At 39.4% G+C, this 23,390-nt stretch overlaps 1 long non-coding RNA gene across 1 annotated transcript; it reads right to left on the bottom strand.

The window, feature by feature from the left end:
• Positions 1-2,959: 2,959 nt before the first annotated feature.
• Positions 2,960-20,274, bottom strand: LOC142160263 (uncharacterized). The gene is made up of 3 exons (XR_012693122.1): positions 20,167-20,274; positions 8,681-8,780; positions 2,960-3,342 (listed from the first exon to the last, which is right to left on the bottom strand). It is a non-coding gene; the product is annotated as an uncharacterized LOC142160263 (long non-coding RNA).
• Positions 20,275-23,390: the final 3,116 nt, after the last annotated feature.

The following is a 23,390-nucleotide window of genomic DNA, read 5'->3' as shown; positions in this document are numbered from 1 at the left end:
TTTATTATCTCTACTGGGATGAGGTCTTTGCCTTGCCTAATGGGAAGAACAGCCCTGATTAATTACTTTAAATCCAATTTAATCAAATCTTTGTCTTAGTGATCTTTGAGGGCCAAGCATTACATTCATTTCAAGTAACATTATTGTACATGGAAATGTATTGTCCAGATTCACATTTTAAATATAATGATTATACATAAGTTACACATTATTATAATTAACATTATTATGAGTTATTTCATAAGGTCACCCAGACTTCTTTGAACTGAGTGGAGTCTTGCTGATGGCATTAAAGCGTTCCAAAAGTGCAGCAAAAGTGCATATGCACAAAAGGCTGTTTGTTTTTCATGCAATTTTGTTGTGCAGAAGAGGACTCCACTTATTAAACTGAATTACATCTCATCACCAGCATCTCTCCTTCCTTTCTTCTCCTTTCCTGTATATATAATTCTTCGTGGAGAGTAAAACTTGCAAGACTCACATTTCAGAAGCTTACCTGACTGACTTCAATTCAACATCTATTTTGTGGACCTTGCTTGGTTTAATACCACTGTGTGCACTGGATTTGTGCACCAAATCATGAGTGCGATACTACAGATTTAATAATATTTATCACTCGTGCTGTTGGCGACCTGCATGGACTGTAGGCCTTGGAGGTCAGCAAGAACGGAGTACTGAAGATTGTCCATCCCTTCCATAGAACTATCATTACCATAGCTAGAAGCTTTCTATTGAAGGTGGATGTTGGAGGGAAATGGAGGCTAGGTTAAGCTATTTTTTTTTAAAAAAAAAAATAATAATACAAATATTTGGAAAATAAGGTTTTTGAAATTTTGTAAAAAAAAAACCATGGGCAATTCATGTGGTAAGCAAAAATGTTCTGCTTTCTCACTTACTGTCACAATCTGCTAACACTACCATAGACATGAGTACAGGATGTGCCAGGTATGGTCAAACACACCCTAATATTAGGCCCCACGCCCGTCTCATCAATCTTTTTAATAAACGGACACAACAGAGAACTCTGTAATAAGTACCACTTCACCTGCTGTATCTGTATAACATCTGCTTATATGGTTCCATACCCGCATGGGCGGGGACCCCTGTTTTTTTAATTTAACAAAAAAAAAAACAGGATCCTGTGATGGGAGAGACAGTGGTACAGAAAATGATCCACTGTGGAGCCATAGTTTGATAAAGTAATCATAAGTTCAAACTACCGGCCTCTCCAGGTAAAATACAAAATATAAACAGCCGTCAGACTTGCTTGCTGCAAAAAGCTTCAAGCCATAATCTAATTTTATTGAATTCAATTAACCTAAGGACCTTATCTAGTAAGATGTAATGTATTCTATATGTACTCCAATAATGGTAATGGTGAACCTAAATAGTATGAACTGTCATCCCCTAAATATATCCTGCAAGTTTAACTGCTGTTGGGTACGTGATGTGCTGTTTACTCTTCTATTCACCCTTTTTGGAGATTTTCATTCTCTCTTTTTTGCATTACACTCTGTCCCTTACCTCATGACCAAATAGTGAATAAATGTAATTGAGACATCTTTAAGAACATATTTTACTAAGCCTATTATTCTGTTGCTACTTGTAGTTTGCTACCTGTATCTCAAAAGATGAGATGCAACTTGAAGATGTCACTATTGTATTTAATAGCTGCTAGATTAGAGATGAGCAACTTCTGGGTCAGAACTCCAAGTGGGGCCCCATACTGTGGTATAGGTAATACATTTCAAATATAATATGCAATACATTTCTATTGGAAATAATTGCACATTGAAACTTGGAGACCCAGAAAAGTGGCACACTGACACGTAGAGACCCAGAACAGTGGCACACTGACTGTAACGATACTGGTGGTATTATCTGAAGCCCAATAGCCGAGTAGATATCCAGAGAGTAGTCAAACGTTAGCCAGGTCGGTACACAAGCGAGTAGTCAGACGTTAGCCGGGTCGGTACACAGGCGGGTAGTCAGATGTTTGCCGGGTCGGTACACAAGCGGGTAGTCAGATGTTAGCCGGGTCGGTACACAAGCGGGTAGTCAGATGTTTGCCGGGTCGGTACACAAGCGGGTAGTCAGACGTTTGCCGGGTCGGTACACAAGCGGGTAGTCACAGATGCAAGGTAGAGAAGCAGGTAGCAGGAGCTGAGCAAGCAGAATACTCAAGCATAGGTCTGAACCAGGAAGTGCATTTATAGGCCCAAACAGGAAGCAGGATCCAAGATAGTTTCTCTTTGATTCCAAACTGGCCATCTTGGATAAGGGCAAATCTAAGGGCAAGTTTGCAAATACAGAGACCTCTAGTGGTTGGAGGTGCAAATGTCAAAGTAATTCCTTACACTGACACTTAGAGACCCAAAACAGTGACACACTGACACTTGTAGACCTACAAGAATATGTTCTGTGGACCTCTTGCAATAAATCATCACCTTAAATTGAAATTACATAGCAATTTGGCTATTTACCATGGTAAAACTGTGCCATTTTCATTAAGTAATATATCAGCATTTTGGAACACTTATGATTTCACCTGTGCACCTGTGTACAGCACATACCCTTTTGTTGAGTCTGGAGAATAGGATAACATTCAGCACAGACAATAGTGGGCTAGTCAGACTTCATTGTATTAAACATAATTTGTATATAGCTTTAAATTATTATAATAATCTTTTTGCATGCCAGTTGGAAGAATTTCCAATATATATATATATATATATATATATATATATATATATATATAGCAACACATCCCTGTTAATGTGCAAGTAAGGTGTACAAAGTTGAGCTGTAAATATAATGTGCATGATTGGCTATTTTACTACTAGCTGTTTGTATAGCATAATTAAAGAGTTTATAGACATAGCAATATTATTTCAATGCTGATTTAATACCTTTTAGTGGAAAAAAGTCTAAAACATGTTCAATTCTTGGCTAACTGATATCTTTTAAACCATTTTTATTTAACTGGAAGAATGAACATTTTGAACAATTGTATGATAAAAAAAATTCTGCAGGGCTAGTGTGTACTATATTTTGAATATAACGCGATTTATTAAAGTCAAACACTAATTGTAATCTAACCCATCCTGACAAAGGTGCTTTAAAATCATTTTACAGAATCTGACTGGAGCTGTTTGACTACCATTCTTGATTTAATAATCACTCATTATTATGGGCACCGTAGAACAGCCGCTTTAAATAATCCAACCGTCTACTTCACAGACAATTGCCTTATTATCCTTCGGTTTAACTTCAACTTCACAGGTTTTCTTGTTGAGATGACATTCACAGTTTGCAGGATCATCTAACTTTGGCGTTTTAAAGCTGAAAGAAAGACATAAAAAAATGTTATTAATATTTTAAACATACTAGGAGGAATTGAATTGCTTTGTATGTGCTGCGGAGTACCTTTGTGACTGTTCCGATGTAACATCACAGATTTTACCTCACACCCCACAGAGGTGCGCGGGGAAATCTGTGATATTCGGGTACCACAGTACCTGATAATGAGAGCAGATGATTGCTAGCAGTTGAATTCCCCTCACTGAGTACAGATTTACACATCACAACATTTCAAAAAGTTTGATGGAATCTTAAAAGATAACTCTCCCCAATACCAAGTTTAGTTCTGGGTGGAATTATGTGAGATAAATAAAGAAAATGTCCCCCTTGGTATCCCTGGCAGCCATTTCAAATGGCTCAGCTGACAGAGACAGAAAATAGAAACACCTCACCAGGTATACAACCTAGCTCCTCCTTCCTTCATGTGTTTTTCCCTGTCTCTCCAGCTGAACAAGGCGGATGTTATTGTAGAGATGTCTGTTATTTTGTTAAGTGACTTACCTTGTTTTTCTTGGGACCAATCCCAGATGATCTCAGTATTGAGGCAATATCAGAATGCTAGCCAAGATGGGGCCGCAGCACTCTTGCTCTGATGCAGCAAATGCCGGGGCATGATGATAGACAGAGAAGAGCGGATGCAACATTAATAGGTGCCAGTCAGCCGCACACACATCTCGGTTATCCGGCATATGAATAACAGCGTAGAGCTGCATAGCCAACTACTTCCAAAAGTAAAGCAATCCCTTTCTGCACAAGTGTTATACATTATGGACCCAGAACCCACCCCAACAAAACCGAAAAGAACCAGCTCAAAGTAATCCCCTAGTAAGGTGGATTTGCTGTAATAGAGCAGTTAGTTATTAATTATTTTCCTCTCCAGTATCCTTTCAGAGCCAGGAAGAGGGAAGAAAATCCACAATAGAGTATGTGGTGTATGTTATTATAAGGGACTAGCAGTTGATTATGAAGCCAGTGTGTGCAATAATTGTATATTGCAGAGCAGTGAAGATGAAGTACAGCCTCCTGAGCAATATAAAAAGTCTTATAATTTGAATGATGAAAGCCTTTGCAACTAAGGGAGAGTTCAATGCTTGAAAAGAACCATGTCTCAAAAATATTTAGAACCTGATGATATGCCGGGACTCTGTAATTTTGACATAAAGGGGTCGTTACATGAATATAATGGATCATCTGAAAGTGATGAAGAGGAAATCAAAGAAGAGTCAATGCCATTGGAAACAGTAGAAGTCATATTTAAATATATTAATAAGGATATGGGTATAGAAGATGTAACACTCACAGAGTTCCTATAGGTTGCTGTCTTTGAAGAGAATAAAAGGGTCTTCCCGGTGCATAAAGTAATTAGGGATCTCATCTGTAAAGAATGGGAACAGATGGACAGGCAGCAGTCTGATCCTGAGAGGTTGAATCATATGTATCCTTTACAACATTAGGAAGTCTCTAAGTTGGATGTAATTCCTAAAATAGATGCAGATGTGGCTAGTTTATAAGCAAAGACTATCATACCTTTAGTGGATGGTGGACCTAAGGGATCATATTAATAGCAAAATTGAGAGAAATTACATATTTATACAGGAACAACAATTAAAGCAGGAGTTTCAGTGGCCTCAGTTTCTAGAGTATTGAGTCTGGATGGATACTTTATGCAAAAATACTAAGGAGAAGATTAGCAGAGAGTATCTACTCAGGAATATGGCGAGAGAAATGGGATTGATTGTGTAAGTGATGCTTCTTTGGATATCTTCACACTTTCAGCTAGAAGTGTGGAAAATACAGTAGTATGCAGATAAGCCCCTTGGTTAAGGTCTTGGGCAACAGATTCATAGTGTAAGAATAGACTTACTACCCTATGAAGGTTCATTACTGTTTGGAGACAAACTTCATCTAATGATTCAGAAAATAGCAGGTAACAAATCTGAATTTCTTCCGCAAGACATTAGAAGATCGGCTCCCTCTCCCTCTTCCTGTCAATGCTTTAAGGAAACAAGGAAATATCATGCTGGCAAACAATATACAATACAGTTTGGAGGTAAATGTATTCAGACAAAGTTTTCACTCCTTTAGAGGCAAAGATTTGAATCTTAGATCTAAAAATACACGATGACTTGTAAACAGCACAGAAGTTACCATAGGGGTAGCATTTCAAGGTACTTGTAAACATGGAGTCAAGATCAGTGGATGTTCTGACAAGAGAATACAGATAGGGGTTACAAATTCCAGGGGGATTATCTTTGTGGAATCCAAATACCCAACATCCTCTCCTCTGCATTTGGAAGCTCTGTGCAACAGTCTACAAACTCTACTGAAAAAGAGAGTAGTTTCTCCTGTCCACCAACCAACAAGGCAAGGGATTTTACTCAGAAGGTTTCAGGACAATGCTGGATCTAAGAAGACTCAACCCACATGTACAACTAGGCACTTTCATATGGAGTCAGTGAGTTCAATCCTCAGAGTTATAGAGAAAGGGGATTACTTAACTTCCATAAAGCTGCAGGATGCTTACCCATATATACCTATAGCAGAACAACATCATTTGTTCCAAGAAAACAAGGGATTGCAATTTGGCCATGCTTAGACAACAACTTGGTAATAGGAAAATACAATATAAGTAATCACCTTTTTGCAAGATCATGGTTGGATCATAAATATAATCATAAATATGATTAAGAGCTATCTGGTACCCACACAGCAGCTTCAGTTTCAAAGAAAATGACTGTATCCAGAGAATGGTTCCTCAAGATATAGCATCTGACATACAGAGTACAAGTCAAAAGACAAACATTTATAAGGGATTGTCTGAAGCTTCTATGAATGTTTTATTCCATGATAGAAATTATAAGATGTGCAAGATGACAAATGCGAGATCTCCAACTAGAATTATTGAGAAAGTGGAGTCACAGTCAACAAGATTTAGAACCAATGGTCAAAGTCACCAAAAGAGGTAAGAAAATCACTCAAATGGCCTCACAGACCAATATTGGGAGATATTGACTACAGATTCCTGCTCTACGGGCTGGGGCACACACAGTCACTCACAAATGGTTCAAGGTTTATGGCAACCAGACGAAAAGAATCTCCAGAATTGGGAACTGTGTGGAATGCAATGTTACACTTCCAACACCTTCTGTAGCACAAGCATCTGAAAATATTTTCAGACAACCGGACAGCGGTGGCCTTTACAAACAGACAAGGAGGTATCAGAAGCAGAGTTAGGATGACAGAACTGGAAGCAATGATGACATGATCAGTAAACAACCTTAAGTCCCTCTCAGCTCTCCATGGTGCATAGAAAAACAATGTGATAGCAGATTTCCTGAGCCACTGTCAGATACATCCTGGAAAATGGACATCGTACAAAGATGTGTTCCACATGCTTACTGAGAAGGGAAAGAGCGTCTGGAGCTGAGAATCCTCAGGGCTCATTCAACCACAGCTATCGCAACATCTTTATGTCTCAACAATTGACATTTTTAGAGCAGCAGGATGGTTATTACTGCATACTTTTTCTAGACCTTATCTCCTGGATGTGATTTCCTCTCAGTATGGTCAATTTGGAGGAAAGATTCTTTAGACAGTAGATCAATAAAGATCTTTTATTTGCAATACATCAATTCCCACCCTCTGGCATTGCTTGGGTACATACCACTTGTAATGGCTGACAGGGAGTGCAAGGTGGAAAAAAGCAAATTAGTTACCATTCATTTCCTTTCCTCTAAGGACTCCGTGGGAGCCCTAATATATCCCACCCATGCTGTTTGTAATATGTTTTAGGAACAGCTTGGAAAGTTACTCAAAGACACATAAAGGAAAGAGGAGCTAGGTTACCTGGTGAGGTGTTTCCTTTTCTTGTCTCTGTCAGCTGAGAAAGGATTTAACCTATTTGTAATGGCTGCAGTGGAGTTTGTTGAGGAAAGGAAATTAAAGGTAACTAATTTACTTTTTTTTACTTTGGATGTCTGGGAAGCCCCGTAGAGAGGGATATTGACAAGCAGTTTAAAAAAAAAAAAAAACACTCCACGCAGGAAAGGGGATCTCCTACTCAGACTTTAGAGGCAACACAGAAAATGCTGGATCAGAGGATTGGAGGAGATGGGAGGGGGTTGCAGATAAGAGAAAACAAATGTTGGTTCAGTTTTCACATAAGTTGCATACTGATTATTTGTAAAAGGAAATGAAATAGATAATTCATAAAAATCAGAAAACCTATACTAGTAATCAATCTCTTCTGCTGCCCTGGATGAGGAGCGGAAATGCTGCTATATCCTGCATTCGGAGCATATGCCAGAGAACGCAGCAGCATCCAATTCATCTTCGTGTTCAAAGGACCCTTACTACAGCCTAAGATTTCCGGTAAGGGAAGGGACTGGGCCTATGCACGTAGGGTTTTTTTGGTCTTTCTTTTTTCACGAAAAACATTTATTAGGATGTAATTAATGTCTACTGTACACATAATACAATTTTATAGTTGCTCCTGCAAACACATATTCTAGCATACATACTCAGCCGACATCACTAGTAACCGGCACTTAGACTAGACCTGTAGCTGAAGCAAGTGATACGGCTGAAAAACAAGTACCTGAGAGATGCCCATCACTTGAATCGGATGCTGCTGTGTACACATAAGCTTGGCATGCCCTTAGTGTACATTGACTATGACATACACTCTTTTCCCTTCCCGTTCCCTCCCTGAAATTGTAAGCTGTCATAAGTATCCTTTGCACTCGAATGTGAATTGAACGCTGCTGCATTATGTGTCGTTTGGTCTGGTTTATGCGCATTATATGCAAAATAAGACCAGTTACGCTCCTTAATGAATGAGGCCCCCAGTGTGCTCCCCCAATTAGGTTGTGTGCCTTTTCTTTAGTGGTCATTAATCGCCTATGTCTGCACTTTCCTGAAATTTCTGGAAGGCTCCCGAATTTCGGGGAGTCCTCCCAGACTCCCAAAAGAGTAGGCACCACTCCCGGATCCAAAAAAATGACGAAATTCACGACATTGAATATCGAGGGTGGGGCTTAATCGTGCCATTAAGGCCCCCACTGCTATTCTATGCGGTGAATTTAGGCATTTTATAGTGGGGCGTGGCTATGGTGATGCAAAGACGTCACTTCGCCCCTCCTACCCTGTCACGTTACCTGTCCTCATGAAGGACAGAGTCACAAAGTCGGCAACTATGAATTAAAGTAGGAGTAATTTAAAACAGCAATAGTTACTTAATACAAAAATATATGTCAAATTACTTCTACAATCATGCCCTTACTGCTCAGAACAACATTAAGAGATGAATGAGGAAACATACTTGGCACAGCATTCTATGTGGTCTCCATTACAAGTGCAAAGACAACAATCTGACTTCCATTGCTCTCCCACTTTATAAAATTGTCCTTCCTTCCAGCAGCCTGAAATAAAAGTAGCATATATGATGTTTCAATAATCCATTTTTAATATTCCTCATAAATATTTCTGTGGCAGTGGAGGTGACCTTTGCGCTGGGGCACATTAAAGTTTACCTATTGCCTATACACAGAGTAGCCATTTTATGGGCTGAACCAATATGCAACCTATCATTCCCCTTGAAACTAATGACATCACCGAGGCAAGAGGCAGTTTGGACCTCTTACATCATTAATGTAACTAATTCCTAATTAATTGATAGGCTACAGTCTCATAACTATTTGTACAGCCCATAAAATGGCTGCTCTCACTGTGTGTGTGGGGGATGCATATACTCCAGGATTAAGGTTGTTTGAACTTTATCAAAAGCTGAAGCTTGGAGTGTCTTAGGAAATGTGAGGCTTTGGAACATCTCTGTACAGCATGTACTTTTATAAAGGACTATGAAAAAAAATACAACCTCCTTTGTTCCATACAATAATGTGGTTATTACACCTTAACACAGTTAGGTCCATGGAATTCATGGAAAGGCAGGAAAAAATATTATTAGATGCTTCACGCAAATGCTCTACTGAAATGCTGGCATTGCACACAAATGTGGGGCAGAGTAGCTTAGGCAGCTGTATTATTAGCCCCTAGTGCAGATTCTGCCAGCAGCAGTACCTCTCACTCTTCCCCATGGATGCTCAGCTTCTATACCTTCAAGCTGTGCTTTTTAATATGGAGAGGGCAAAACACTGCATGGAAAAGAGGTTTGTGTGGATTCAGATTTCCCTGCTCCCTTCCTATTTTTTCATCTTAAGGTTTAGAGGGTGGACAGTTCCTTTTGGGTGGGTAGTTTATGGGTAAGAAGTTTAGAATGTTCTATTGGGAGTGTATATTTATTGTGCTGTGGACGAGTAGTTTGCTTTTCATATAATGTATGAAAGGGAAGCAAGCGGAAACACCTAATTTGTCAAGCTTCAAGCTGTATGCATTGTACACAATTTAAAAAATAAAGGTGTGGTTACCTGCTCGTATGCAAAAGCTATAGTCATCATGTAGATGGGATATACAGCTGCTCAGCAGACCAGTATTTATCCAGGAACTAATATCTACTTTACAGATAATGCAAATATAGGCAACACCATTTATTAAAATATATAACATAAATAGGGGAGGACCTGAAATTGCATCTAACACCCTAAATGGTCATGCCATTTTATCTTGTGGTACAGCAATGTTAATATGTACGTGGCTCTAAATTTGTCGTTCTCCATGCTGTGAGGGTGCACAAATTTTGGGGGAACCAATTGATATATTTAAAAATAAGAGCCATTCCAGTGGGAAGACAGCTGGATACACTTCTCTGTGACTATTGCACAGACCGCAGTAAACACTTTCAGACAGGATGCTGGTAGGGGTAGCAAGAGTCCCTGGATAGTGTAGAAGGTTAACTGTGCCCAGTGTCATTTTTTTAAAATAAAATACTATTCTATGGGCTCTGGTTGGGTATCAAGTACAACAGGGCACTGCATGCTAACTAGGATGGCTTAGTTGTCTCACCCCTCCCCCCCCTTGTCAGTAGCACGAAACCACGAATGGACTGGTCCACAAATGGACTGATCCAGATTGATAGATGTGTTAGCAATAGAAGGTTGGCAGAATGCCACCTCTCTTACACAACCAAAGAACACTTTGTCCCTGCCACCCCCTTTCCTACCTGTGGTCATCACTACCGTCTGAATGAGAAGTTGTCTGTTTTTTTAAGCTCACTTCTCTTTGTTGGAAAAATTTCAGGCTGTCCAGCAGTTTCACCACACAACTAGACAGATATGGTTATTTTGGAAGTGCATATTCACTGTGCAAATGTGACATCACACCAACTTTTGCACAGATGGACCCAGTATTTTCAAGACAACTATTAATAACAAAGAAATACAGCTCTGAGCGATGGTAACATACTGTAAAATCAAAATAAAATAAAACAAGAAAAAATCAAATAAAAAAACAATTATGTCAGAGAAGGTAATAGAGAAATGACTCTATCAATCAACACACTTTATTAACATCAGTTTATTGCAAAAAAACATATAAACTGCAAATACAATATTAGACATCATAACAACAAAATTCAATATCTTAATTATTAACCTGAGAACAATGTCACAATTTACATCCTCAATAATGAAAGGATAAATTCAATTGAAGGAGTTGATGGTCCTCAAAAAGTTTGTTCCTGTGTTCCAAGACCCAATAATGTGATCAGTAAACCTTCGTTATCTCTCCAGCCACGTAGTCCCCTATACGGATCTGCACGTCACGCTTTCCATTAGTGACAGCATTCTATAGATACACACCCTATTAGTTTTGGGCACATATTTGGGCTCTTCTCATGCTCATGATGTGTGAGAACACCCTTGGGCTCTGTGACATATTCAGTCTCACTATAAAATCTTGCTCAGACTGGGTCCTATTACTTGAGCATTTTATTCCTGTGTCTCTGATTCTCACTTTCAGACTCAGTTTGATTTTTTGACTATGATTGTTTGAGAGTGAACTTGACCATGACTTTTATATATTGGCTCTGAACCTTTGCCTCAGGCCCTATGCCTTGGTCTTTGATTGACATTTCCTTCATGTTTCTCACTATACCTATGTTTTAGCCCTTGTCAGTTACTGTTAGCTGCTCCTTGGTAAGCTTAGCCTGGGGTTCTAACCTGTATCCTGCCTTATCTATCACAGCCTTGTGTGGGTACCTGGTGAGAACCAGTGTGCCCATTAGATTCTGCTCTTTAGGTTAGCCAGCTAATGAATATGGGTAAAATCGGTTTGCTCAGAACATAGACCCTGCTGACATTCTGGTACCAGCTTCAACAGGATCTAGAGAACTTAGAGATATAGAGTAAACAAAACAAAATCAGTTATAATAAGGTCTTTTCACTCTCATGAACATACTTCACTCTTCATTGGCCACTTCTTCTGGCATTCCAGTTTCTACTTCTTATACTGCATCTACTATGCTTATTTGTACTAAACCTGATCAAAACCTACGTATTTCTCCATTGTATGGGCTTTCTCAACCAGTTTGTGGTTTAACCAAGAAACATTTCTTCTAAATGTGCAAAAGGGCCTTCAAAATGTTCTTGCTATCACTTGTGCCAAATATATCTTTGCAGCATGTGAGGAATTTACCTGATCCCCGCTCCTGATCAGCATTCACTTGTTTACTTCCTGCTTGGTGCTGCGATCATGTGACTGTGGGTGGGGAGTTTGAAACTCCCTGCACTATATAAGATCCACTCTGACACACTGTGTCAGAGCAACAGGTTGCTAACCCCGACTTTTGGCTCCCGCTATGCATTCTGGTTCTCGGCTCCTAGTGAATTTCTCCTGACTGTCTGATTACGTGTCCTGGATTAACCCTTGTGCTGCTTTCTTCAGTGTTTATCCGACCCGGCTTGTTCACTGACCTCGCTTTCTGGATTGTCCTTGGCACCGCATACCTCAGTATGCATCCGACCCGGGTTGTTCACTGACCTTGCTTTCTGAAATGTCCCTGGCACTGCATACCTCATTGTGTATCCGACACAGCTTGTTCACTGACTTCACTTCCCTGATCGTCCTTGGCATCGCGTATCTCAGAGTGTATCCGACCAGGCTTGTTCACTGACCTTGCTTTCTGGATTGTCCTCAGCATTGAGTACCTCAGAGTGTATCTGAATGAACTTGGTTTATTGACCACGACCTCTAAACCAACCAGTGTATCCAGCTGCATCTGTCAATCTATCCTCTATCACATCAGGGGGCTACTCTGAGGGGCGCGACCTGCGGACTCCTGGCAGCAAAATTCATCAGGAGTCCTTGTGGCGGTTGTTGTTAAAGACCAGCGGGTCCGACTCCGCGCTTCAGGAAGGCCTGTGCCAATCCTGATTAATAGTTGCTCTCAGTGACCATAACAGTTTGCTCTGACCCAAACGATGGACGGATCTGGCAAACCTTCTCCGCGAGATCTTCTGGAGCATCTTATTCGTCGGGTAGAGGAGCAAGAGATCAATCAAGTCCAACTTCTACAATACATTCAGGGTCTATCTACTTGCCTCAATATGCTGCAGAACACCTTGGCTTCACAAGCTAATCCGCCAGACCCTTCGCCTCTGGCAAAAACTCCTACAGTGACCCAAGCCACGGTGTCCCCTCTCCAGATTCCTAATCCTCCTAAATTTGATGGTGATCCCAAGGCCTGTCAAGGATTTCTAAACTAGTGCAACATACAGTTAGAATTACATCCGTTAAATTTTCCTACTGAGAAAACTAAAATTGCATACATTATCTCCCTTCTGTCTGGACAAGCTTTAGCATCGGCCTCTCCGTTATGGGAAAGCAACAACCTCTTGTTGCGCAATAGTACCACCTTCCTGGAAACTTTTAAAAAGATTTTTGATGAACCTGGTTGGGTTTCTAGTGCAGTCTTCCAACCTTCAAGTGTTCTCTGAAAACCCACCTCTTCAGACAAGCTTATGATATTCCTCAACCAGCATCTTAATCTCCCTAGGTTATCCTATTGCCACTCTCTACACAGCTAACACTAGACAACAACCCTCTGATCAACATTGCTGTGTGACTGATCACACAGCCCACTCAATACTTTTTACCTTTGCATTCTACCTCAGTGTGTATCCGACATGGCTTGTTTACTGACCTCGCTTTCTGGATTCTCCTCGGCACCGTGTACTTCAGAGTGTATCCGACCTGGCTTGGTATATTAACCACAACCTTTGTACCTGCCTGTGTATCCAGCTGCATCCATCCAACTACCCTCTATCACATCAGGGGGCTACCCTAAGGGTCGCGACCTGCGGACTCCCTGCAGCAAAAGTTTGAGTTGAAGCTGAGTTTGAAGCATACTTATGACACTTGCTTTCTGTCCAGGTCGTCGCATGGGCTACACCTCCATGGGAAAAAATTAACTTACTTACAATGCTTATTTGCATTTTATAAAGTTTTTAAAGAACATTGTCAGGTCTCTTCCACTTTGGACAGCCTGTTACTTCTCAGACATGGTCAGTATGCAGTTTAATTTTGTGCTCTGGTTCCCGAGTCTAAATTGAAAAATACATTCTGGCTAGGCCTTTCTGAACGCATGAAGATTGTATTAATTGGTACCTTGTGATTTACCTGTATCTCGCTGTCAGTATCGACGGGCATAAATGTGGTCCATTTTAAGATTCTTCCCTTACCATTGGCTGCTAGATTTCTTTGTATACTTATGAACAGCAGAGTGGATAATTACAGTGCAGGCAGACACTCAAAATGCCCTCTGAGTATGTTTCACCTTTAAAGTTATGAATTCATGGCTTTACAATTCTCCTGTACTGTTACCTTTCTCAGAATATGCCTCTACTACCGCATGCGCAACATCTGGGGACATTTCTGTGTCTAAAGGAAAGGCGGTCTGCTAAAAGAGAAGACCAGGTTCTATTTGGCTTTTTGCATCATATAATTTGATTTACCCTGTGCAATATGGTTGATTTACCTTTCGTAGAACGCAATCTGGAAAAGTATCATAAAATCTGTACAGGCAAGGAGAAGAAAGCCCAATGCCTCAGCAATCCAATTTTGTTCTCCCAATTACACATTCTTACTGTCTCTTCTAATTACCAATTTGGCCATGTTCGACTCCGGTGCTGTGGGCAATTTTATGGACATGACCTTTACACAGAATATCATTGAATCAAGGTCCATACAAGCTCCTGTAAATGTGGAGTCTGTAAATGGATCTCATTTGGTTTCTGAGTCAGTAACTCATGAAACCTTTCAACACCAAAAGATTATAGAGCCAGAACATAAGGAAATTATAAACTTTTATTTGATTTTGTTTTACCCAAATTTCCCATTATTTTGGGAATCCCGTTCATTTAACTGGGATACACTTTATCATTTCCCTCTTAGCACTGTAAGCTGAACTGTCCTCCAAGGACTTTAGTCTCTGAATGTACTTCCAATCACAATACAGAGGATTTTACGATGCTTGTGATTTATTCTCCGTCTGAACCAGAGTTCAAGGTCTCACGAGAATGCATTTATTCGTCACTCCACTTCTCTGGATGGTGCAGCTTTATTCCTTGTTGATAAGGACTCTACTTTACGCATCTGTATTCAATATATGGAGTTAAATAAGATCACAGCTAAAAACATTACCCACTCCCTTTAATATATGAATTGCTTGAGAGGTTATACAAGGCAAAGATTTTTTTTACCAAGCTTGACCTACGTGAGGCTTACAATCTTGTTCATATACCTTCTCTAAAACTGGGTCAAAACTTTATTGGACCATTTAAGATATAATGTCAAATTAACCAAGTAGCTTTTCACTTATAGTTTCCAGTCCCTAAAAAAATACATCCGATTTTCACATTTATCTTCTTAATCCCTTCACCACTGAGTCTTTTCACACTGAACCTATTTTGGCACCTTTTGGGCTGGTCATATTTACACAACAATATCATTAATTTGCTTATGCAGTACCCAAACCAATTATACCTTTTTTTTTTTTCAGAAGACTGCGCTTTTTCAAATTTATAGTTTGTGTATACTGTCCGACATGTCAAAGAAAATGTACCCAAAATGACCAAAGTGTCTATTTTTTTTCTAAACACCACCAATAGATACTTTGTGGTTCTTGATTTGGCATCAATCCACCTTTCCAAAACAGAAAAAGTAAAATCTGCACTTGAATGAAATGCATAAAATGTGTAGGAATAACATGGGTAACCCATGTCATGATTCGGGGCCTTAGCCCTGTTTACGCCATTCGGTGGTATCATATCATCGTGCAATGACATCCTGTCAGAGTGCAACATTCCAAATCCTAAGACAAAGTGTGACTTCTGTCTGCTGAACTGGAGGCTGCCATTTTGGGTGAGACATTTTTCTATATTCTGCTATTCTGAGCATCTTACTTCATCCACCAATTAGCTCCATCTGATCACTATAAAAATGCATCTTGTACCCTCAACAAATTGCCAGTACAACAATTTCCTAGCCCCATCTTACCACTATTGCTGTTTGTTTGCTGCTTCATTCTGCTTGCTGCTGTACAGACGTCACTCATTAACCCTTCATTTGGATCCAGCTTCATTCTGCCTGCTGATTTACAGACTTTAGCCATTAACCTTTTGTGTGGATTTAGCTTCATTCTATCTGCTGCTGTACAGATTCCAGCTTTCACCTCTAGTGTGGATCCAGCTCTCCTCAGCCTATTTGTCTGACTCACCTTCTTGCTATTTGGGGTAGTAGGTTACTGCTCTGAGTCTTCCAACTTCTGGAGCCATCTCTGTTCCTCTGGGTACCAGCTTCCAGTTCCAGGCTTGACTCAGTTTCTGAGTTCTGAGTTGCCTGGGGCCAGTTCCAGGCTTATCCAGTTCAGGTAGTCAACTGCCTTAAATTCTGTACCTTCCCAGTCCCAGTTTTGGTACTATAATCTTTTGAGTTTCTGGATCCTTGGGTGTACTGAGTCGCTGGCCCTGGGTTCAGTCCCTCTGTTCCTGTGTCCAGATTCCATTCACTTATTCCAGTGCGTAGTCTAGTCCAGCATTCCTCCTCCTGACATCTGGTATACAGGAATAGAGCACATCCTCCCTCTATGAGCAAGACCTTCTAGTTTCCACTTCATCCCTGCCATAGCTAGTGCCATGGGTCCCGAAATGGATCCCAGAAACCCTATTGCCGGGACAGCCCATTTTTAATATAGACAACCTACCCCATAAAATGAGGGTACCCCTGAGTTTATTGAAGCCAGGATGGGGAGATCACCCCATTTCCCAACCAGGTTATCAGTAGCTGTGTTAAGAGATGTAGTGTTATTTGGTTACTGTGTTGTACTGTTATACCATGTATTGTCTTGTTGATTGTCCTCTGTACAAGACTGTGGACCACATGGGGTTCCCTATAAATAAAGGTTATTATTATTATTATTATTATTATTATTATTATTATTATTATTATTATTATTAATAATAATAATAATAATAATAATAATATCTTAATAAAATCTTAACACTCTCTGTAGTGTAGGGTGCTTTGTCTGGTGATCTCCAGATAATAACTACTAAGCGAGCACTCTTTAAAATAAGGGGTCCTCATAGTTTCTAGGGTGATCTGGGCATTATAATACCCCTCCCTCGTCCCTGGACTACTTATTGTTTTTTTGTAGTGTAAAATATTATTGTGTGGAGATCACATGTTATAACCAAACAATTACTATGGTGGGCAGCATAATATGAAAGAAGGAAGTATGGGGCAAGTATGGGGTGGGACTGCACACTTTAGAGGTATATGTGTAGGACAAGTCGCACTCATCCTTAGTATTGAAGGAGTTAGACCAGTTCATGAGAACCCTTCTCAGGTTGAATTTTGATACCGACCCCACTTGTAATTGTTGAGGGAGAAGAAAAACCAATAAAAATAGAATACAATATGTGGTTAAATGGACAGGATATGGATCAGAATAAAATTCTTGGGAGCTGGCAGACAGCATTTATGCTTATAGATTAACTAGAGAACTTCACATTAAATACTCCAATAAATCAGCTCCTGAATCGTCCAGACAATTTCATCTGTTACAAAACAACTCCTCTTACTCTTTAAATTGGCATTTGACTTAAAGACATTGGGCCTGAGTCATTCAGGAGAGCAAAACATAAAAAAGGAGTAACTTTGCACTAGGGCAAAACCATGCTGCATTGGAGGGGGAGGTAAATTTAAAATGTGGGCACAGATTTATAGTTGGGGTAGGGCATGTCCTAGATAAACTTTAAATTGCAGTGTAAAAATAAAGCTATCAAGTATTTGTGTGCTACATGAAAAAACAGCCAGCATTCAACGTTTGTGTAAAATAATAAACTGATGTGCACTCTTGCATTGCAGCACGGTTTGTCTCAGAGAACATTTACTCCTTTTTTTGCCTTACTTTCCTTAATGACTCAGGCCCATTAAGAGCAAATTAATTTTTTAGATATTCGTGTAAGCTTGTAATCTAGTGCTTCTGTCTTGGCTTAGAAAGAGGATTGGAATTCCAGACAGATCTTCTACTGTGGTCCTTGCAAAACGCTTATGAATATTACATGATGGAAGCAAAGAACCTGATTCATCAAGGCACGTATCTGACGATTTTGAGCATATTGTATGCAAAATCACTCTGCACGTGCCCAGAACTGGGAGATATGGCTGTGCACGCAGCCTTGTCCCCTGTGTCTTTGAATGCAAACAACACTTACTACAGCCTAGGATATCAGGGAATGAGCTGGGTGGGGAGGGGGCATTTTGCCATAGTGAATTTACATTAGGGGCGTGCCAAACTCAAACGCACGCAGCCACGTCTGAATCCAGCTCTGGCCATCTCAAAGTTACTTGTTTTTCTGCCGCATCTCTTGTCCAGTTAAAGGGTTGGTCTAAGTCCTGATCAGTAGTGTTGACAGTCTCGTATGCATGCTATAACATGTGTTTGCAATCATGAGCAATTGTAAAAATGTATTGTATGTCCAGTAGACATTAACAACATTCTAATAAATTTATTTCATGGGGCCATTTTTTCTTTAAAAAAATGTTTAATCATTAATGCCTATGTTAATAACAGATGACTTTAATTCAGTATTTTTTTTCCTGTGAATACTTTTGCGAATTTATGATCCACATTGGTATTGGATATATCCATAGGCAAACAGAGGGTGGTGGGGGGGGGGGGTTCCTAGTGCCTGGAAACCCCTCTCCAAGCCTGGGGCACTGTATAATTGAGGTGGCTGGACCCTGCCCCCACTTCACACAGCTCTGCTTGTAAAGGGAGAGCTGCACGCACCTAATAGTAGTACATGCAGCATTGCCCATGTATATGATAGGGATAGGAAGAGTTGGAGAGCAGCCAAGCACTGTCTACTATTATAGCCACGCCCCCATGCATGCTGGTCACGCCCACTGGTGACATGGTGTGTCCTGCGTTTGCCCCTGATATCCTCCAGCGTCTTGTGTAGTACAGCGCAGCAGACCTGCCCCCGATTTCAAAAGTACATATATCTTGAGATCCGTGTTTTGATGGATTTGGGAGTACGCAAAGCCTAAATGCAAGTGTATAATATTAAACGCGGGTTGAGCTCAGAATGTTTGATTAATACTAGCAACTATTTTGCTAATATTAATTTAGATTTTCCCTGTCATGTCTTGCACATGACTATTCTAATTAAATTCCTCATGCTGTTAGAGGTCCAAGGGCTTTTGCTAATTAATTTGTGGCATGGCTACATTTCTAAATATTAGTTGGTTTAAATCAGATTAGCAGTTACTTTCAATTGGCTATTAGTCTGTCCTCAACTTCTGTACAGATTTTCAACTGCTGAACAAATTTGATAATGTCAAAATGAAGTTGTAGCATTACATATAATATGTTTACAGCAGATTTCAGTCAGAAAGAAATAATAAAAATTCAGGTGCTAAATTCACAAAATGACAACATTATTATTAATAATACATATGAGAAATATTTTAAACAGTAAAAATAGATATATTTTTAGCAGTTGTTAAAAAAAAAGGGAGTTTGCCATTCCCGTTTAAAAACTTTTAAAAACACAAAGAGCTAAAAACACCTAAATATATATTGATGATCAATATAGCAGAAAAACCTTATACAAAGGATTTGATTTAAAATCATTGTAATAATCAACAATTAAAAACAGCAACACATACCACTTATAAAATAAAGATAAATATATAATAATCATCAATGACATATATAAAAGTAGAATATGTAATCAATGAGGTGAATAAAGATATTTATACCGCACTTGTACTGGACATTCTTTAATAAATCAAATCTCTTTATAAAACACGGTGGGCCTAATTCAGTGTGAGACTTTGCATTTTTCCACACTACATATGTGCAGGCTCAGAAAGTGGATGAACACAACTGCGACTACTCAGACCTACGACTTTTTGCCCCTTATGACTCCTTACGTCTGAAGAGGAGTGACTGAGGAAGGAAGGGGTGTTCTATCTACTACCGGAATGCAGCATGATTCCACAAAGTCATTTCCAAAACCCCTTACCTGTATAATTCGCCTAGGACCCCCTGCCTAATCACATTTAAAATCCCCAGCACAATATTCAGAGGCGGAACACTACATTGTTGGTCCCCCTTGCAAAATTTGGATGAGGTGCTCAACGATGCAGTCCATCCTTCCGCAGCCCCCTACTTCTGAGCTTGTGCAGTGAAGCCCTGATTCAGCTACACAGTGCTCACTCAGTGCATTTTATCTTCCAATGCTGCGCTTGCAGTTAAAAGTAATGATCTTGCTTGGGGACATAGATATCATTAAACAATGTTAATACATTGGCAATTCTATAATTAAAAGCACAACTCACCATCAGGGTGTTCCACATATAGTGCATGTGTATGAACATCATGACCAACTTTTCCATTTTGCTCTATCATGCACTGTGCACAACACATAGATACCAGGCCCACAGCGAGTAGACAACGCAGCAAATATTCCTGAGAAAGCCAAGATGTCGATGTTATAGAGGAATTCACCGGTGGACAAGACTACCTTTGACAATGTTACAATAACTATGCAAGTGTATGTACCTTTTACCATGCTATTTCCTTGATCACCCACATAATGTAATAGATTGCCGAATGTTAACTCCCTAAATAAAACCACAAGCCCCTTACAACCTACCAAATATTGCTGTTGGCTCAACAAAATGTATAAATATACAGGTCCCTCCTCGTGACTCCTCTCCCCCAAATATCTAACCTTAATAAAATATATTAGTAAATATATTAATCTAAACACCACCTAGGTTCTTGCAATGCTACTGCTTTTGCTAATATAGTGGCAATAATATATAAATAATGCAGGTATTATTGGGAGATATTCATGGCCTTCTTAGGGACTAAGGGCCTGATTCATTAAGGTCATTTGGCTGCAAAAAAATTAGTAACTTTGCACCTTGGCAAAACCATGTTGCATTGGAGGGGGAGGCAAATTTAAAATGTGATGTCAAATTTATAGTTTGGATAAGGCATGTTTTAAATCAACTTTAAGTTTCATTGTACAAATAAAGCTATCAAGTATTTATGTGCTATATGAAAAAACAGCCAGTATTTATCTTATGTGCAAAATAATAAACTAATTTGCTCCACTTGCATTGTAACATGGTTTTGTCCAGGAGAAAACTTACTCGTCTTTTTGCTTTTGTTTCCTTAATGAATCAGGCCCTAAGACAATAGCCTCAGCTGATCTGTGCATTAGGTGAACCTGACAACATGGTCTCTGAAATGCACAGCATGGCAAAGAATTTGTGGCAAGTCCATTATAAATTCATTAGAATATTTAGCAATTGCCACTACTCATGTTCGTTCCAATTTGCCCAGTAGTTTAGTATTGTCCTTTCCAAGCTTCTTAATGTCACACTAAACAATTGAAACCTTTATCTTTTTAAACTTGAAGTGTACCAGAAAACCTACTCACTGAAAAATGTGATTTTATCATTTTGGTAATAATAACATATCAAATCAGACTTACCATGGCCTTTGCCTGTTTTAATCCAAAGCTCAGTGCCGAAAAAGTGCTGTGTTTTCATTAATTTATATACTGGCTGGTGGCCATGTGACTCTATTTAACAGTATTATGCAAATACATTTCTCAATAATTAACATCTGGTGTATTCATGAGCACTGGTGAGATTAGCACAGGAATTTGCAAGGTAGGACTGAGTGTCCTCTTTTGACATGTTTTATCCTTAAGATAATATTATCATTTATTGTATTGCGTACGGGACCTTTGACTGCTGTTCTACAAGTTACCGGCACAGCAAGGAAGTTTAACATCCGCTCACTAACACTTTAAAGTTAATTTACAAAATGTGCCATTCAGGTTCATTGTGTACATTACCAGCAATCAAACACTTTCAACTTCTCTGTAGACAACAATGGTGCCTGTATTCACATAGCTGCACAAAAGCACATGTTTTATACCCATATTGTGCATGATCCTCAGAAAGCAAAAAAATAAGTTGCTGGGAGGTTTATGTTGGGGAAGCTGGGGAATTATTTTTTTTTCCCCACAATTTTACAGTACAGGGAATTATGTTTATTTATGTGACAAAAAGCTTTTTCAAAGCTTGTCCTGGAAGCCACAGGTCTCATTTGAAATCAATTGCAGATGGAGCAGGCTTGTTTTAAATGCACTACATTAGCCTCACCCACTCCTATCATCATCATCATCATTTATTTATATAGCGCCACTAATTCTGCAGCACTGTACAGAGAACTCATTCACATCAGTCCCTGCCCCATTGGAGCTTACAGTCTAAATTCCCTAATATAGACACACACAGACACGTAGCAAGCCTATGACTTAATCACCCAATTGCGCACCTTCTGTGCACTGGTAGCTAAATAGTTAACTCTTCTCACTCTGGTATCTAAAGAATTAATCCAGCCAAGCAATCTGTCTCTTCTAAACAGGCAATGGATTCGTTTAGAGCAATAAGGACAGAACTATTAAATTTTAGATGTAATATACAAAAAGTACTATGCTTACAGATAATAAAAACAATTAGATAAAGATTTGACATACAAACAAAAAATTGCTAACATTTATAAAAACAAATGGGATGAAAGTACAGAGCATTACTTACATATAATAATCTATATGCCTGGGGCAGGCAGAAAAGATGGACAGTCCATCAATTAGATTGATCCCCAAGAAGCTGATCTTTTATGTGAATGTGGATCAGCCAGATACAGCTGATGTGATTGGTGCACATGTCACTAGGTGCCTAGTTGTGCTATTTGCCTAAAAAAATGTTGCTCCATGTGTTTGGCCAAGTGGCTTTCCCAATTAGTTACATTAACAATGGTGCTGTGCATACTCTATGCTTTCCATATAACATAAAAGTCTGGAGAACCACTCTCAACTGGCACCAACAGGTGTTGGGTAACTGTTGAACTGCATGACTTTATCTCTTTGGTATCTCCTTGCTATCTCCTTGCTATTTCATTATATACAGAAGCCAGGGAGACATTGTGCTTTGTATTAAAAGTTGTTACCAATTGGGTTTCTCACGTATGCATAAGTTTAGAATTAGATATTCATATTCAGATCTAATAGATACAAATATTGGTTCAGTTTGGTCTAAGATCTGGGAGTCTTGGGTGCAGCACATTCCAGATTTGAGATCTCCAGAGGAGGTGTTGGCACATACAGCACAAATTATGAAGGCTTTAGTTTCAGCTAGACTTCAAGAAGTGCATATAAAGATAATAAATAGGGCATATATGTCGCAGACTCAGAGGAAATATCTGGTTGAGACAGAGACGGGGCTATGTCCAAAGTGTAAAGTTCATGAAGCTAATCTGATACATAACATGTGTATCGCCAACGGTTACAGAAGGTAAATCAGAACTGCTGGAAATTCTGTACTTTGATAGGTGGGCCACATGTTCGGATTTGGAGAAAGGCGTGGAGAGGTTTCATGCCAAATGGGGTATGTACATTGAAACTCTGGAGTCACGTATGCAAACCCAAATAATGCAAATTTTAAAGACACCAATTGGTCTTTATTGAGACGGCTTTAGA

Source organism: Mixophyes fleayi, chromosome 6 (assembly GCF_038048845.1).
Source record: "Mixophyes fleayi isolate aMixFle1 chromosome 6, aMixFle1.hap1, whole genome shotgun sequence".
In the NCBI taxonomy this organism is placed as follows: Eukaryota; Metazoa; Chordata; class Amphibia; order Anura; family Limnodynastidae; genus Mixophyes; species Mixophyes fleayi.
This window is presented reverse-complemented; position numbering and strand designations above follow the sequence as displayed.